We start from the raw sequence: 17,843 nt of genomic DNA, 5'->3' as shown, positions 1-17,843 counted from the left end.
TCTTTAGTATATTGTCCTTAGTGCATCAGCTATATTTTCGGATAGTTCCGGTATTTATCTTGACTCCACTCTTATTTTTCCTGCGTTTGATACTTCTACTCAATCTTTGAGCTACTCATTTCTGTATCTATACAGTCTCTCATTGCTATCTATGATATTTAGTAAATATCGGACATCAGATACTAGATACTAGATATATAGATACCAAATACCACGTTTACTTGCTTTGACTGTTATTTATTCATATTTCTTATTGAGCATGCTGGCTTCATGTAGAATACATATTTTCTGTTTATATATATATGATGACACTACAAGAAAAACCCTCATAGACATCGGTGGAACAACAACGGTTTTAAGCAAAAACCGATGTCTTTAAGTACTTTACACTAGTTTTTCTGAAAACCGATATCTATAAGCGCATATTTTCGCTCATAGACATCGGTTTTTAAGTCAATGTCTATGAGCACATTTTTTTTGTTAATAGACACCGATTTTAACAGCGGTTTTTAAAACCCGGTGTCTATGATTGATCCTGTCTGAGAAGCTGAACACGACGGAGATCCGGAAGAAAGAAACCCACCGTGTTGATGAAGAATAATGTCCGCAGAATACCGATCCGAGAAATCCAAAGCGGATCAGGAAAAAATAGAGTCATCGGAGGTTTTCCTCGCACGAAAACCCGATGATGAAGAAGAAATCCAAATCTGAAGAGAAGAAACCCGGATACGAAGCTTCCAAGACTTCCTGCGCACAAGAGACCAATCAACACTATCATCAGTGACCTAAGACCGGGGTGGGAATCCCTGGCTAGGCCCTCCGACGCTCAAGTCAGTGATCTCTCTCGTGTGTAAGGAAGAAGAAGAAGATACACAAAGTTGAGAAAATTAGGGTTTATGAGTGTGCGCGATGATGTGAACTTACCTTGCCAACGGAGAGGATTCCGCTTTTTATACCACTTCAAATAACCTCCATAGTCATGAAGTGGACCCCGGTTTGTTAGAGTTTGTTATGAGATGACATCAGCTATGTACTTGTAATAAATGATTTTTAAGGAATCTTTTTTGTACCCCAAATGTACCTTCTTTGTCGTTTAGAACCTGCGAAATAATATAAAAACACATTTCCCGCCAAAATATATAACACCTGTTATAGAGTCATGTATTGTGGATATCTTTATTAATTATCTTATTTGAAATATTTATCTCTATTCTTCCTTACGAGGCTTCTGTCTGCGCCCCTCTATGTTATTTATCCTACCTAACAATAAGCCATATTTTATCAGATATTTTTTCTAAGGTGTTGGTCGACCTGGCTGATATTAACCTTCTTTCTTCAGGGCCTGTCGCAATCGATATTATTCTACATGCTTTCAAAAGTATCTCCCGGCCGATATTAGCCTTACTTCTTATGTCCCGGCCGATATTAGCCTACCTCCTTTGAGGTATGTAGATCTTCCTCCTGGGAAGTATATTTTGCTCAATATATAGACTTACCTCTGATTGAGGTATGTCCCGGTCGATATTAGCCTACCTCCTTTGAGGTATGTAGATCTTCCTCCTGGGAAGCATATTTCGGTCGATATATAGACTTACCTCTTACCTCTTATTGAGGTATGTCCCGGCCGATATTAGCCTACCTCCTTTAAGGTATGTAGATCTTCCTCCTGGGAAGAATATTTCGGTCGATGTATAGACTTACCTCTTATTGAGGTATGTCCCGGCCGATATTAGCCTACCTCCTTTGAGGTATGTAGATCTTCCTCCTGGGAAGCATATTTCGGTCGATGTATAGACTTACCTCTTATTGAGGTATGTCCCGGCTGATATTAGCCTACCTCCTTTGAGGTATATAGATCTTCCTCCTGGGAAGCATATTTTGGTCGATGTATAGACTTACCACTTATTGAGGTATGTCCCGGCCGATATTAGTCTACCTCCTTTGAAGTATATAGATCTTCCTCCTGGGAAGCATTTTTGGTCGATATATAGACTTACCTCTTATTGAGGTATGTCCCGACCGATATTAGCCTACCTCCTTTGAGATATGTAGATCTTCCTCCTGGGAAGCATATCTCGGTCGATATATAGACTTACCTCTCATTGAGGTATGTCCCGGCCGATATTAGCCTATCCCTTTGGTTTTCTTACTTCCTTTCCTTTCCTCATCGGGGGACCCACAAAACTTAACCCATATCACTAGCCTTCCCTTCAAGTCTAGTCGAAGGAGGTGTAGACGACTGACTAGACCTAAGTCTGGTTTTGTCTTTTCCTACCCGTGACTCTGCTCTAGATACTGAAATGACCTCACAGATTTTGTGTACAATTGTCTCATTAAACCAAGTATAGTGCTCTTGTGAGTTTTTTGATCCTTTAAATAGGGTTACAACCTTCTCTTCATCCACTACCCAGTTCTTTTCCTTCCTTGCCACCTTTTATTGCTAAGGTTATGGTCTCGGATCCTCCTCTTTGGGGCCGACTTTTGTCAGACAAGGTGAGATCTATATATGAGTTTATTGGGATTTTTGCTCCAGCTACCTCTAGGGTTCAAGGGATTGTCTTAAGAGATGAAGCTTCACAATTCGGATTTTTTATCCAAATATGCCGATGCTCTGAAGGATTCAAGAAACTTCAGAGAGATTTTTGCTACTCATATAGGGGCAGCCAAATGACCCATGGGTGCTGTGTGAAGGGCACAGCACATGCTACGCTTCGGCTATGTTTAGTTGCTCCACTTGCAGAGCTCTAGGGCTTGAGAGGGGAAGTGGTTTTTACATTTACTTTTCCATCATGGTCTGTATGGACCTTTCTCCTTCCCCCTGCCCTTGAGTTTTTCTACTTTGTTGCTTTCTTCGTCCCAGGCAGAATATTGCCACTTATGAGCCTTGACAAGCCTGGGCAAGGTAAAATGTTTCTATCTCTGCTCCATGGTAAGTTTGAATCCAGTGGGATTAAATTTTCTAAGCGTTTCAAGAGCTTGTGTTTGTAAACTTTGTTATCTATATGAGGCTTATTGTTCTGAGGGAAAATGTAATGTTATGTACTTGATCAGATTCTAAGTGTAACAACAAACTCTTGTATTGAATTAAATGATTCTATTGAGTCCTTCTGTAATTTACAAGAATAAATGTGATGTTGTACTCATTACCTCTCTGCATATCCTACGTGTCATTCATCATGGTTGAGGCTATCTTAACTGTTGGAATACTTCTATATCATGGCTAATATTATGCCAGCCAACATTGTTTCGTTGATTGACATCAATATTATACCTACCTAGCATAACCAAAGTTATATCGGCTAATATAAAATTATTTTGATGAATATTAGTTTGTATTTCATAAGGGCGTTAATTCAAAATCTGTCATTCGCCTAAATCTCCATCCTTAAAGGTTTTTGTCCTTAGCTTGGACTCTAGTCAAGAAAATCAGTCCTTTCTACTTTATTATATCCATCTAATTACGTCTTCTTTCGAAGCTTCCTAGCTAGTGATTGGCTCTTCTTTGAGTGAGAGAATGTTAGAAGTGTACCCCGAAACGCTACCAACCCCAACGTGATCCGACCTATCACATCCGATATAAATGTTTTTATATGACACATACTTTTTCTGACCGCCACGTCACATAGGTCTTTTGCCTTTCTATTGTGATCCTCAGCATCTGCTGAGATAAAAGTGTTTTGATCTGACGACAGTTGTGTGCTTTTCAAACCCTAAACCCTTCGTCTTCTTTTAAACTTTGTCTCTTCTTTTTTCTTCTCTAGAGTTCTTTTTTTGTTGCTGCCTTCAACCAAACCCCGGGTTCACCGTTTCTCGACGATCTCCTTTCTTGTCTTCAGTAAATAATATATTGCTTCACTAGCCTATACTTTTGTCCATGGCTGAGGAAGCAATTGCTCCTTGGTATATCCATAGGTCTTCTTCCTTTGATAAAAATGCGAGGCTAGCTATTCGTCGTCAGTATGAAATTCCTTGAGAGTATGGCATCATAATCCCCACACCAGATGATCGTCCTCATCGTCCTCCTGATAATTGCGTAACCTTTTTCAGGGACCAGTTGATAGGGGGCTTAAGGTTCCTCATTCCTCCTTTCTTGATTGAAATAAGCCAGTATTTTGATATTCCTTTGCAACAGTTTGCCCCCAACGCATTTCATTACCTATGCGGTACTTACATGTTGTTTCGTTTGTGGGATATTCCTCCTACTCCTCAAAATTTCTTCATGTTCTCTTATCCCAAATGTTCAGAACCGGGTGTTTTCTTATTTCATTCACGGACTAAAATGGTTCTTTTTGAGGATATGCCCTCGTCTCTCAAAGCTTGGAAATCTCACTTTTTCTTCTTAAAGTTTCCATGACTCATTCCTTGGTCTCATGCTTGGAAATCTTTCTTGCCCCTCTTGCCCGACGTCAAGGAGTTTCATCGTCATCCTTCTTTCCCTATCTATTGTGAGAAATTGTTAAATCATCGACTTTCTATTCTTAAGTGGCTACGGGTTGATCTCCTATACCTGTTTGGCTTAAGCCCTGTCAGACCTGATACTCGAGTTCCTTTAGGTAACACCTTATTTCTTTCTTCTTATTTTTAACTAACTAAACTATTTTCCTTCTCTATGTAGTGGATAGCTTCTATGATGCTTTGATTGACGAAGAACTACGTCTGGAAGAGGATGTTATTCGCGCTAAAGAAGCCGAACTTCTGGCTGCTATTGTTCTTCCCCCTCCAATTGAAGAACCATCTCCTTTAGCTGAAGTACCCAGTTCTTTGGGCGCTCTTGAAGCTCTTGAAGCCCCTGGAGATCCTTCTGCAGAGATCCTTCCCAATCCTGTACCCGCTGTTACTTCACCAGCGGCTGTTGCTGTCTCCTCATCTGCCCCTCTTCCCCTCATTGAGCTCACGTCTCCTGATAGCTCTGGTAAATCAATAACTGAACTTTCTAAGGGTAAATGCCTAGGGCGCAAACTTATCAGAGCTCCTCCATCAAAAAGGAGGCTCATCCTCCCCGCTGACTAGCTAGTTTTAGAAGATTTTGCTTCAACTGACCTTCCTTCTGATGAGCCGACGTTAGCGGAACTCTATCCTTCCCTGAGTTTTCCTGCCTCACCTTTAGCTAATGCCAGTGCTTCTGGCGATGTATCTTTCACTTTTCCCCTATCTATCCCGACTTCTGGGTCTCTACCTTCCTCACCTTCTTCTTATTTAGTCTTTGCCCCCCCCCCCCTCGGTCCATTCCTACTTCCTCCTTCTCTACTGGTCCTTCCACCATTCCTGTCCTTCCCATATTACTAGGGGGCTCTTTTGCTAGCGACTGGGATAAAGTCCGTCCCCTTTTTGAGGAGCTCTCTATTCCTGAGGCAATTGACCGCTTCTCTCATAAGGAAAATCAGGTGTGCTTACTAACACCTGCTTCCTATTTCTCAACTATTATCTTATGGCTTTTTATTATGCTTCCAGCGATGGATAGAAAATATGAGTTTTTCTCGACTGTTGCACAACTTATATACTGAGAACAAGAGGTTGAAGTCTGAAAATGACAAGCTAAGGCAAGAGGTTGCTGAGCTATCTTCTGCTGCATTTTCTGCTGCCGCCAAGAAACAGCTCGAAGTGCAAATTGAAAATCTTCAAGCACAATTTAAATCAGTTACGGACCTTAATCAAGAATTGACTTCCAAACTTGGCGAACTAAAAGATAATTATGAGGCAGAATTGACTGAGAAACTCAAATCATTGCAGCTGAAAGAAGATGAAATATCTTCCTTGAATACCTCCCTTAACTCAGTTAAGGCAGAGGTTTCTGACAAGGAAGATGAATTAAAGACTTCCCAAATGGCTTTGGTGGTTTACCGGGACAATGAAGATACTCGTTACAGGGAGCGGGCCACGGCCATGATTGAATCTCCCGAATTCAACAGGCCGATCGTGAAGTCCATCTTGTCAGGTTTTACTGCAAGAACAAAAGAGGCGGTTCGCCAGTTACAAGAGGAGAGCTACTTAGCTCGTGCCCCTCCTCCTAATTTCCTAAACCGTTGCAGGCTTATTGAGAACAAACCCCCGGATTTGTACCCTAAGTCGACTTTGAAAGAACTAAATTCAAATCCTTGTAAAGAGGAGGGCGAAACTATGTAATGACAATCTCACGTAACGTTAATTATTCTCTTTTTGTTGTTAATTTTACTCTTTCTCCTGATAGTTATCTGTTTTATATAAATGTGTCCCATGTTGCTCGGTTTGTCATCATGCAACTCTTCCCAACAGGTTGTCACGTCTTGGATCGTTTCCGTATGATCGGATGATATATATCAAGCTTGATAAATATCGCCCGATATTTCATAACGTAGTTATGTCTCGCCTAATTTGACACAGTTTTATCATGATGTCCCTAATATGGGTCGATTTATTTCATTTGATTGGTTTACCCCTATGTCTTCATATGTCCTTTTTACGTATTAATCGGGTCTCATATGGTTTTATCATAGTGTATATTATTTGACTCATTATGATAAGCCTTTGGTTGATACCTTTGGGTGATCTTTGTCTCGGCCGATCTATCAGAACCGTCCGATTCATATCTACAGACCTCATCCAATATCCTTGAACTAAGTCCTGTCTGTTAACTAATATATGGTGCTCAACTTTTATTTTATTACGCCCATACCCTAGACTTATAATTACTGGACTAATTTTTCTCTGTACTTGTCAGGCTCTCTTAAGAATTACTTCTAGGGAAACTTCACACATTTTCTGAGGTAGATTACTTAACTTTACTTCTTCCCCTTGATTTTATTTTTTAATATTATTACTCATTTATGACGATTGGCATTCTAAGTACCTTTTACTCTCCTTTTTCCTTCTGCTGTTTCTGTTTGGGGGTTTTAGCACAGGGCCAGAAGAGAAACAAGGGTTTACGAAGTTTTCTTCCGCTTTCCTCCATCTCTCGTCCTCTTCCTTGATTCCTCTTTCTTTGATGGTGGCTTCTCCTCCTGCGTGGTTTTTCTCATGCTCTTCCGACCTCATAGATACAGAAGAAGTGGACTTACAGGCAACCTATGATTTTCCTTCTTATATAATCCATCTCGCTCCTCATGAAGGTCCGCATCTTCCTCCTTTAGGGTGTATATCTATCTTCCGAGGCCAAGTCCTACAGGGTTTTCGCTTTCCTCTTCACCTTTTTTTCTGTAATGTCAGCCATTATTTTAATATCCACTCAACCAGTTTGTCCCTCAATCCTTTTCCATTCTTATGGGTTTTATTGGGGTATCTAAACTGTTAGATTTTCCCTTGTCTCCACGTCTTTTTCATCACTCCTTTATTCCTCGTCGAGTGGATGTTGGTGTTTTTAAATTCCAATCTCGTCCCAAGACTATTTTGTTCAACCGCATTCCTCCTCAAGGGGAATGGTATCATAAATTTTTTTATATGCGTCTCCCTTCTCCCCCTCCGTTTCCTATTTAATGGATACATGACTTACCTCCACTTCCTAGCACCCATGATCTTCTTGACGATCCCTCTGTTGCTTCTGCTCTACCTAAACTGAGGGGAGCAAAATTCAGCCTACCGCATCTAATTGTGGAGGGTTTAATGTTTCCTTTCGGAATAGGCAAGATTGACACCCCTTTGGATGGATCCTTTGGTATGTAAAAACATCTCAATCCATATTTATTGATTAATACATCTCTTTTATAACGATGTTTAATCCCTGTGTTTCAGCTGATGTTCTTCTTCCAGCCTTTATATACAAGAATCCTGCCATGACTAAGTCTTTTGTGAATAATCTTGGAGAAGAATGGTTATGCGACCGCCGATCGGGTCCTAATTTTTCCACCTTGGGTTTACTATCTGAAGAAGAACGACGAGCAGAGGCTGTCGCGACCATGAAAGAGGAAGAAGAAGAACCCTTTGTTACCTTAGTTAAAAAGCCAAATCTTACTGAGGCTTCTCCCTTTAGTGATTTCTTTGGTACTTTTGTGTAAGCTCCTCTTGTCCCGGTGCCCATTTCTTTTGAGAGAGGTAAGGCACCGATAACTCCAACCCATATTATCTCTAATCCTGCTCTTAGGATGATGAGACTCTGTCTACTTATCCCTTCTTCTTCTATTATTTCAGCTCCCTCTGCTTCTGCTTCTGAGACGGCCGTTATCCCTTCTGTGTCCTCTGCATCTTTTACATTGGCCTTGCCTCCCTTGGCTTCTAGGCCTCGAGCAAAACGGACACCGTGCCGGAGATCTTCTCCTGGTGCCATTCCCTCGACTGTTAGTGTTCCCACAACTGCATCAGCTCCCCCTACACTATCGCCTTCTATTCCATCTAGCTCTTCCTCTGCTTCTCTTGTTTCTACTATTCCTTTCCCTTCTATTGCATCTTCTTCTTCTTCGCCTCCTTCCTCCTCCCTTCCTCGTCCTTTATTTAAATAGGCTGTGGGTTTACCTTCTCAATTGGGACAACCCTCTAGTCCACCTAGCTATGGCTCTCTGCAACTACAAGGTCTATTAGCTGAATCTTGGACGCAGGGTTACGAACAACTAAGAGGCCTTAGTCTTCCACATCGAGCTGATCGCCATAGTCGTCAGACAATGGCTGTAAGTATTTCTAGTTATATGTTATCAACTTTGTACTTTCATTTTTAACTTATATCATCCTTTTGTTTAGTTTCTTGCCTCGAGTCTACATATAGACCAGCTACTTACAGCTAAGGACCATGAGAACAATTAATTAAAAGCTCAACTGGAGACGTTGAAGGCTACTTCACCTTCTTCCAACAGGGATATAGCTCAGCTGCAAGAGAAAGTGGCCTCACAAAATCAACAGTTGAGGACCTTGAAACAAGAATTGGAGGAGTGTCAGCAATTATTAAAAGATAAAGAGCTTGCCAGAAGAACTTTAGAATTACAGGTGGATCGACTACATTCTAGTCTTCGACTAGAGATGGTTTTAAAAGAGAAAGCTCTCTCGGATGCTTCTCATAAAAGTCTCATTTTAGAGAAAGTAGAGAAGCTTCATAATGCCTGTCTTTATGACCAAGCTCAAGACCTAGCCTCTCATGATTTCGCTATCCTACAGGAACAAGAACAAAGGAAAGCTCAAGATGTCGAATTGTCACTGCTACAGAAGGAATTGGAGCAGCTTAAATCAGAGAAGGATGCTTTGAAAGATCAAAACACAAAGCTGCAAGCTGATTTCCAAAGCTATAAGGAGCAAGAGAAGAGTCGATGGGAGGAGTGGCGACTGACTTATTTAAAGTCTTCAGCCTTTGCCCAAGAATTTGTCCACAGGATAGTGGGTGCTTTGAATCATTCCGTATCGGGAGTTCTTCAACAATTAAGAGAGGGTGACTATCTACCCAAGGAACCTCCCCTTTCTTTTATAAATCGACGCAGGCTTAACGAAGAACTGCTCGCCGATTTAAAAGGTCCTTTTCCAAATGTCTAAAGGGATTTGTTCATAAAAGACTTGTAATAGAAAAACTAGTAATGAAAAGAAGTGTAATTAAAGCTTGGTAATTAAGTATTTATGACATATAAGAAATTTTTGATACTTACTTGCTTCTTTACTATGTTGGTTTAAGAGCACTCCTTCTGAAATGCTTTCGAACATTAAGTATAAACTTTATTCGAGAATTCCTTGTTCATCTCATGAAGTTAAGCCTCGTCTTGATGAATCCTTCTGCAGATAACATCTGGTGTGCTTCATATTTCCCAAAAGAATACATAATCTCAATTGATTTCTAGATAAAGAACTGTATAAAATTCCTGAGCTTCGAGCTGAATACACTACTCCAGGCGATTTTTAAGTGAAGACTTCCAGATAGATGGGCTTCCAGATGAATAGTGTATCATATGTATAGAATCCCCTTTTGAATCCTGGCTTCATGTCTGTATAACCCCGGTCGATTAGTCTTTGAAATTATGAGATTTCTTGATCAATTGTGTCTTGTGATGGTTTAGAGTCTCCGGTTCCTCCCATGAAGACCCGTCCGAGTTACTTCATGGGATTTCCCGATCGACTTATGTTCTGTGATGGTTTAGAGTCTCCGGTTCCTCCCATGAAGACCCGTCCGAGTTACTTCATGAGATTTCCCGATCGACTATGTTCTGTGATGGTTTAGAGTCTCCGGTTCCTCCCATGAAGACCCGTCCGAGTTACTTCATGAGATTTCCCGATCGACTATGTTCTGTGATGGTTTAAAGTCTCCGGTTCCTCCCATGAAGACCCGTCCGAGTTACTTCATGAGATTTCCTGATCGACTATGTTCTATGATGGTTTAAAGTCTCCGGTTCCTCCCATGAAGACCCGTCCGAGTTACTTCATGAGATTTCCCGATCGACTATGTTCTGTGATAGTTTAAAGTCTCCGGTTCTTCCCATGAAGACCCGTCTGAGTTACTTCATGAGATTTCCCGATCGATTATGTTCTGTGATGGTTTAGAGTCTCCGGTTCCTCCCATGAAGACCCGTCCGAGTTACTTCATGAGATTTCCCGATCGACTATGTTCTGTGATGGTTTAAAGTCTCCGGTTCCTCCCATGAAGACCCGTCTGAGTTACTTCATGAGATTTCCCGATCGACTATGTTCTGTGATGGTTTAGAGTCTCCGGTTCCTCCCATGAAGACCCGTCCGAGTTACTTCATGAGATTTCTCAATCGACTATGCTCTGTGATGGTTTAGAGTCTCCGGTTCTTCCTATGAAGACCCGTCTGAGTTACTTCATGAGATTTCCCGATCGACTATGTTCTGTGATGGTTTAGAGTCTCCGGTTCCTCCCATGAAGACCCGTCCGAGTTACTTCATGAGATTTCCCGATCGACTGTGTTCTATGATGGTTTAGAGTCTCCGGTTCTTCCCATAAAGACCCGTCCGAGTTACTTCATGAGATTTCCCGATCGACTGCATTCTATGTAAAAATATGAGGTTTGTACTAACCTTGTGACAGTTTTTTAAAGTTTCTAGGTTCTTGAGGGGAGCTGCGTAGGCCTTTAGGATTCCCTTGTAGATTGCTTGAAATAGATAATGAAGTCCTCTTGATATTTGTAAGTCTGTATGAATCATACTTATTTCCGTGGCGGTATTTGTCTCGCTTGACTTTTATTAAAAGAAATAGAGTACATAAGTTGTAGGTATACTTGTCCTCAGTCACCGAGGACCTCGAATAATTGTGATTTGTTTCTCCAGACACATTCTTGAGTAGTATGATGCAATTAAGTTCGATAAGGCTGTAAGTGATTTGCACTCCAGGGATGCTCTAGAATTCTTCCTTTAGTATCTTGGAGATAATATGAACCTTATGTGAGTTTTTCTATTACTTTGTAAGGTCCTCCCCATTGTGGTGCTAACTTACTAACATCTCCGACAGGTTTAATTCGCTTCCATACCAAATCTCCTACTTGGAAAAATCTGGGGATGACTCTTTTGTTATAGTTTTGTCTCATCCGTTGTCGATATGAGGCTGGGTAGTAGCTTTATCTCTAACCTCCTCTATTAAATCTAGCTCCATGAGTCACCGACCTTCATTGTCCCCATCATATAATTGTCTTCTGTCAGATTCTACTCCCACCTCGATGGGAATTATTGCTTCTCCTCCATAAACTAATTGAAAGGGAGTGATTCCTGTAGCCTCTCGAGGCGTAGTACGATATGCCCAAAGAACACTGGGTAATTCATCTACCCAACTACCTCGACATGATCCAGTTTGGTCTTTAAACCTCTTATGATTTCCCTATTGGTTACTTCTGCTTGACCATTACTTTGCGGATAAGCCACAGAGGTGAAGGCCTGAGTAATGCCATAACTGTTGCACCAGTCTAAGATTCTATCCCCTTGGAATTGCCTTCCATTATCAGAGACTAATTTATGAGAAATGTCAAATCGGCAGATTATATTTTTCCATAAAAATTTAATAACTGCATCTTTAGTAATTCGAGCAAGTGGTTCTGCCTCCACCCATTTAGAAAAATAATCCACCGCTACCAATAAAAACCTTCTCTGTGCAACTGCCATAGGAAATGGACCTACTATGTCCATGCCCCATTGATCGAAGGGACATGCAACTATAGAGGTTCTCAATAACTGTATAGGATGATGTAAGATATTTTGATGTTTTTGACAAGAAATACAAGTTCTCACCAACTTGTTAGCATCTTCATGTAAAGTAGGCCAAAAATATCCTGCTAGCAGAATTTTACGAGCCAAAGATCTCCCTCCTATATGACTACCACATGAACCTTGATGAACTTCTCGTAAAATAAACTGTATATCTTCTGTGCCAATACACTTGAGCAAAGGTCTAGAAAAATCTTTTTTATATAACTGTTCTCCTATCATAATGTATTGAGCAGCTCTCTTCTTAAATACCCTTGCCTGCTCTATATCACTGGGAAGAATACCTTGCTGCAAATATAATATGATTTGAGCCCTCCAATCACTTTGAATTTCTGCTTCAGCCTGTCTTTCAATACAAGATATTAACAGAGTTTGTTCTACAGGCCGATCTAGACTACATGGCACTATAGCAGAGGCCAATTTAGCCAATTCATCTGCTACTTGATTCTCAGATCTAGGAACCTTTTGTATATTTACTTCTTGAAACTGGGACTTCAACTTATCAAATGCTTCAGCGTATAACTTAAGCCTGTCATTATTAATTTCAAAATTACCTGATAATTGTTGAGCTGCTAACTGAGAATCAGAATAGATAAGGACTCGAGCCGCCCCTATATGTCGAGCGGCCTACAATCTTGCTATCAGGGCTTCATATTCTGCTTCATTGTTGGTAGCTTTGTAATTCAATCTGATGGAGAGTTGAAGTCTGTCTTCCCTTGGAGATATAAGAAGAACACCAATTCCGCTGCCTTGTCTAGTTGAAGAACCATCTACATAAACTTTCCAAATGTCTTCTTCCTCAAGGCTTTGAACTTCTATGATGAAGTCTGCTAGGGCTTGTGCTTTGATAGCTGAGCGAGGTTGATATTGAATGTCATATTCCCTAAGTTCAGTTGTCCATTTGATCAGCCGACCTGACGCCTCTGGATTGAGCAACACCCGTCCAAGAGTACTGTTGGTTAATATAATAATCTCATGTGCTAAGAAATATGGGCGCAACCTTTGAGCGGTCAACACTAGGGCATAAGCTAATTTTTCTAGTGTAGTGTATCTACACTCAGCTCCTTTTAATAAATGACTAGAAAAATATACAGGTTGTTATTCTTTTCCTTCTTGTCTGACTAATACTGAGCCCACAACATTTTCATTAGCCGACAAATATACCCAAAGATTTTCTCCTACTATAGGTTTAGCCAATACAGGGAGAGTAGACAAATAATCTTTCAATTCTTGGAAAGCCTTATCACATTCCTCGTTCCACTGAAATTTATTGGCCTTTCTAAGTATTTTAAAGAAATGGAAGCTACGATCGGCCGACCTAGAAATGAATCTAGACAAGGCTGTAATTCGGCCTGTCAGTCTCTGAGCTTCTCTCATGTTGCGTGGTGGCTCCATGTTCTGCAGTGCTTTGACCTTGCTCGGGTTGACCTCTATCCCTCGTTCGGACACCATATATCCCAGGAACTTCCCCCCTTTCACGCCGAATAAACATTTGCTTGGATTTAATTTGAGCCCATATTGCCTCAATGTTTTGCAGGTCTCTTCTACATCCCTGCATAGATCAGCAGCTTGAAGAGACTTAATTAAGATGTCATCAACATATACTTCCATATTTCTACCAATCTGCTTCTGGAAGACCTTATTCATAAGCCTTTGATAGGTTGCTCCTGCATTTTTTAGTCCGAAGGGCATAACATTATAACAATAAGTACCTTCAGATGTTATAAAACTGACCTTTTCTTGATCTTCTTTAGCTATGGGAACCTGATGATAGCCTTGATAAGCGTCCAGCATAGAGATGTATTCACATCCCGCCGTGGAGTCTATCAATTGATCGATCCTGGGTAATGGATAATAGTCTTTTGGGCAAGCTTTGTTGAGATCCAGGAAATCAATGCATACTCGCCATTTGTTTCCAGGCTTGGAGACTAACACCACATTAACTAGCCAGCTTGGAAATTGTACTTCTCTGATGTAACCGGCTTCCATGAGTTTAGTTATTTCTTCTTTGATGATCTGGTTTTGTTCCGCGCTAAAACTCCTTTTTCTTTGCATGACCGGGCGGGCATCTGGGAAGACATGCAAGGAATGCTCCATAACTGTAGGAGAAACGCCCGAGACTTCTTTGGGAGTCCAGGCAAATACATCATTATTCTTCTTCAGGCATTGCACTAATTCGGCTTTCAGAGCAGGATCAAGATCAGCCGCAATATATGTAGTAGCTTCAGGTCTACCGGCCTGGATCTGAACTTCTTCCTTCTCTTCATAAACCAGGACGGGCTGCTTCTCCCGAATGGCATTAACCTCCATTCTTTGAATCTTTCGAGCAGTGTTAGCTTCAGTTCGAATTATTTCTACGTAACATTTTCGAGCTGTCTTCTGATCACCCCACACCTCCCCAACTTGGTCGTCCACCGGAAATTTAATCTTCTGAAAAAAAGTAGAAACGACCGCCCTAAACTCGTTTAAGGCGGGTCGACCCAGTATCACGTTATAAGAGGACGGAGCATCTACTACCATGAAATAAGATCTTCTTGTTCTCATCAGAGGCTCTTCTCCCAGAGATATGGCCAACTTTATTTGGCCTAACGGTTGTACTTCATTGCCTGTGAATCCATATAGAGGGGTAACGATCTGTTGAAGTTCACTCGGATCAATTTGCAGTTGATCGAAAGCCTTCTTGAATATAATATTGATAGAACTGCCCGTGTCTATGAAGGTACGAGCAATGGCGTAGTTGGCTATCATAGCTTTGATGATCAGGGCATCATCATGGGGTATTTCTACCCCCTCGAGATCTCTGGGCCCGAAACTTATTTCGGGACCGGCCGCTCGTTCCTACTACATCCCACAGCATGAATTTCTAGTCTTCGGGCATGTGCCTTTCTGGCTCTATTAAAATCCCCATCAGTGGGTCCGCTCGTAATCATATTGATATTGCCCTGAGCAGCATTGCTCCTGTTTTCTTCCTGCTGACTCGTCACAACTTCAGAAGGTGCTTTCTCTGACACTTGGCTGGTACCGGCCGGGACTGGTATTTCTTCCTGCCGAGGCTCGACCAGGCAATATTCCAGTTTGAGTGGACTTTGCTGCCTGGGGTACGGCTATCGATAATAGTTCTGCCTCTGATAACGCTCCCGATTAGCTCGTTTATTTCTTAAAACAAAACAGTCTTCAGTATGATGACTGCTAATTTTATGATAAGTGCACCATCTCCTTGGTGCCTCTGGCTGTATCTCCACATGTTGTACAGCTTGTGGACGATACTCTGGTTGTCGATGGGGTGGATGAGTTATTCTAGGACCCCTTGGTGGAGGCACAAGGGTCGGAGCTTTCTCCTTAACCTGGGTAGGAGAAGAGGTAACACCCTCCTTTCTACGAGCAGCTTGAGCTTCTTCCACGTTAATGAACTCGGTGGCAAGCTCAATCAGGAAATCAAAATTAACAGGAGGATTTCTTACTAAATCTTTAAAGAAATCATTATCATTCAAACATTGAGAGAAGGCACTAACTAATATTTCAGTGGTAGCATTAGGTACATCAATAGCTACCTGATTGAACCTTTTGATGTATGCTCGGATAGACTCTTTAGATGCTTGCTTAATTGAAAACAGGCTCCAAGGAGTCTTATGATACCTTTTGTTGCTGGAGAAATGGTGTAGAAAGACTTTCTTGAAGTCTTTAAATTTCCTAATAGACTTCTCTGGCAATCTCTTGAACCAGCGCTGTGCAGCTCCTCCAAGGGTAGTGAGAAACATCCGACACTTCACCCTGTCATAGAATTGTTGTAATAATGCTACGTTCTCGAATTTCAATAGATGATCTTCTAGATCTGTTGTTCCAGTGTATTCCCCGATCTGAAGATTTTGATACTGCTTAGGAAGCGGATCATCTAGTACACTTTGAGAGAATGGGGAGATGACCTTCTCTGGTGAGCTATCACTAGTTATCATTTTGATCTTACGCTTTTCCCTATCTGGTGCTTCACCAGAGGACTCTTGGAACACGGGCCTCTTGCCCCCTTGATCCATGGGAGTGCGAAGAAAGGCTCGTGGACGCCTTGTCGGAGAAGCAGCAGCGGGAGGGAAATACAGCTCCTTTCCTTTCCGATGCTCAGTAGTCGATATTGCTGGATGATGAGCTGTTGGTAGAGTAGCTTCGGTGTGGGCTTGAAGTTGTTGTTGCTGCTGTTGTAAGGCTTTCTAAACGTGAGAATTGATGAGGAAATCCAAATCCTCACGACTGATAGTGAGTAGGTTTGATTTTTCGACTTCTTCCATCCTATAGTCTCAGATTCAGGTGAAGTTCCCACAGACGACGCTAAATTTGATCCTGTCTGAGAAGCTGGACATGACAGAGATCCGAAAGAAAGAAACCCACAGTGCTGATGAAGAATAATGTCTGCAGAATACCGATCCGAGAAATCCAAAGTGGATTGGGAAAAAATAGAGTCATCGGAGGTTTTCCTTGCACGAAGACCAGATGATGAAGAAGAAATCCAAATCTGAAGAGAAGAAACCCAGATCCGAAGCTTCCAAGACTTCCTGCGCACAAGAGACCAACCAACACTATCGTCAGTGACCTAAGACCGGGGTGGGAATCCCTGACTAGGCCCTCCGACGCTTAAGTCAGTGATCTCTCTCGTGTGTAAGGAAGAAGAAGAAGATACACAATAGTTGAGAAAATTAGGGTTTATGAGTGTGCGCGATGATGTGAACTTGCCTTGCTAACGGAGAGGATTCCCCTTTTTATACCACTTCATATAACCTCCGTAGTCATGAAGTGGACCCCGGTTTGTTAGAGTTTGTTATGAGATGACATCAGCTATGTACTTGTAATAAATGACTATTAAGGAATCTTTTTTGTACCCCAGATGTACCTTCTTTGTCGTTTAGTACCTGCGAAATAATATAAAAACACATTTCCCGCCAAAATATGTAACACCTGTCATAGAGTCATGTATTGTGGATATCTTTATTAATTATCTTATTTGAAATATTTATCTCTATTCTTCCTTACGAGGCTTTTGTCTGTGCCCCTCTATGTTATTTATCCTACCTAACAATAAGCCATATTTTATCAGATATTTTTTCTAAGGTGTTGGTCGACCAGGCTGATATTTACCTTCTTTCTTCAGGGCCTGTCGCAATCGATATTATTCTACATGCTTTCAAAAGTATCTCACGGCTGATATTAGCCTTACTTCTTATGTCCCGACCGATATTAGCCTACCTCCTTTGAGGTATGTAGATCTTCCTCCTGGGAAGTATATTTCGGTCGATATATAGACTTACCTCTTATTGAGGTATGTCCCGGCCGATATTAGCCTACCTCCTTTGAGGTATGTAGATCTTCCTCCTCGAAAGCATATTTCGGTCGATATATAGACTTACCTCTTACCTCTTATTGAGGTATGTCCCGGTCGATATTAGCCTACCTCCTTTGAGGTATGTAGATCTTCCTCCTGGGAAGCATATTTCGGTCGATGTATAGACTTACCTCTTATTGAGGTATGTCCCGGCCGATATTAGCCTACCTCCGTTGAGGTATGTAGATCTTCCTCCTAGGAAGCATATTTCGGTCGATGTATAGACTTACCTTTTATTGAGGTATGCCCCGGCCGATATTAGCCTACCTCCTTTGAGGTATATAGATCTTCCTCCTGGGAAGCATATTTCGGTCGATGTATAGACTTACCTCTTATTGAGGTATGTCCCGGCCGATATTAGCCTACCTCCTTTGAAGTATATAGA

This window comes from Zingiber officinale, chromosome 9B, assembly GCF_018446385.1.
Source record: "Zingiber officinale cultivar Zhangliang chromosome 9B, Zo_v1.1, whole genome shotgun sequence".
Taxonomy (NCBI): Eukaryota; Viridiplantae; Streptophyta; class Magnoliopsida; order Zingiberales; family Zingiberaceae; genus Zingiber; species Zingiber officinale.
Note: the sequence above shows the minus strand (reverse complement) of the source record.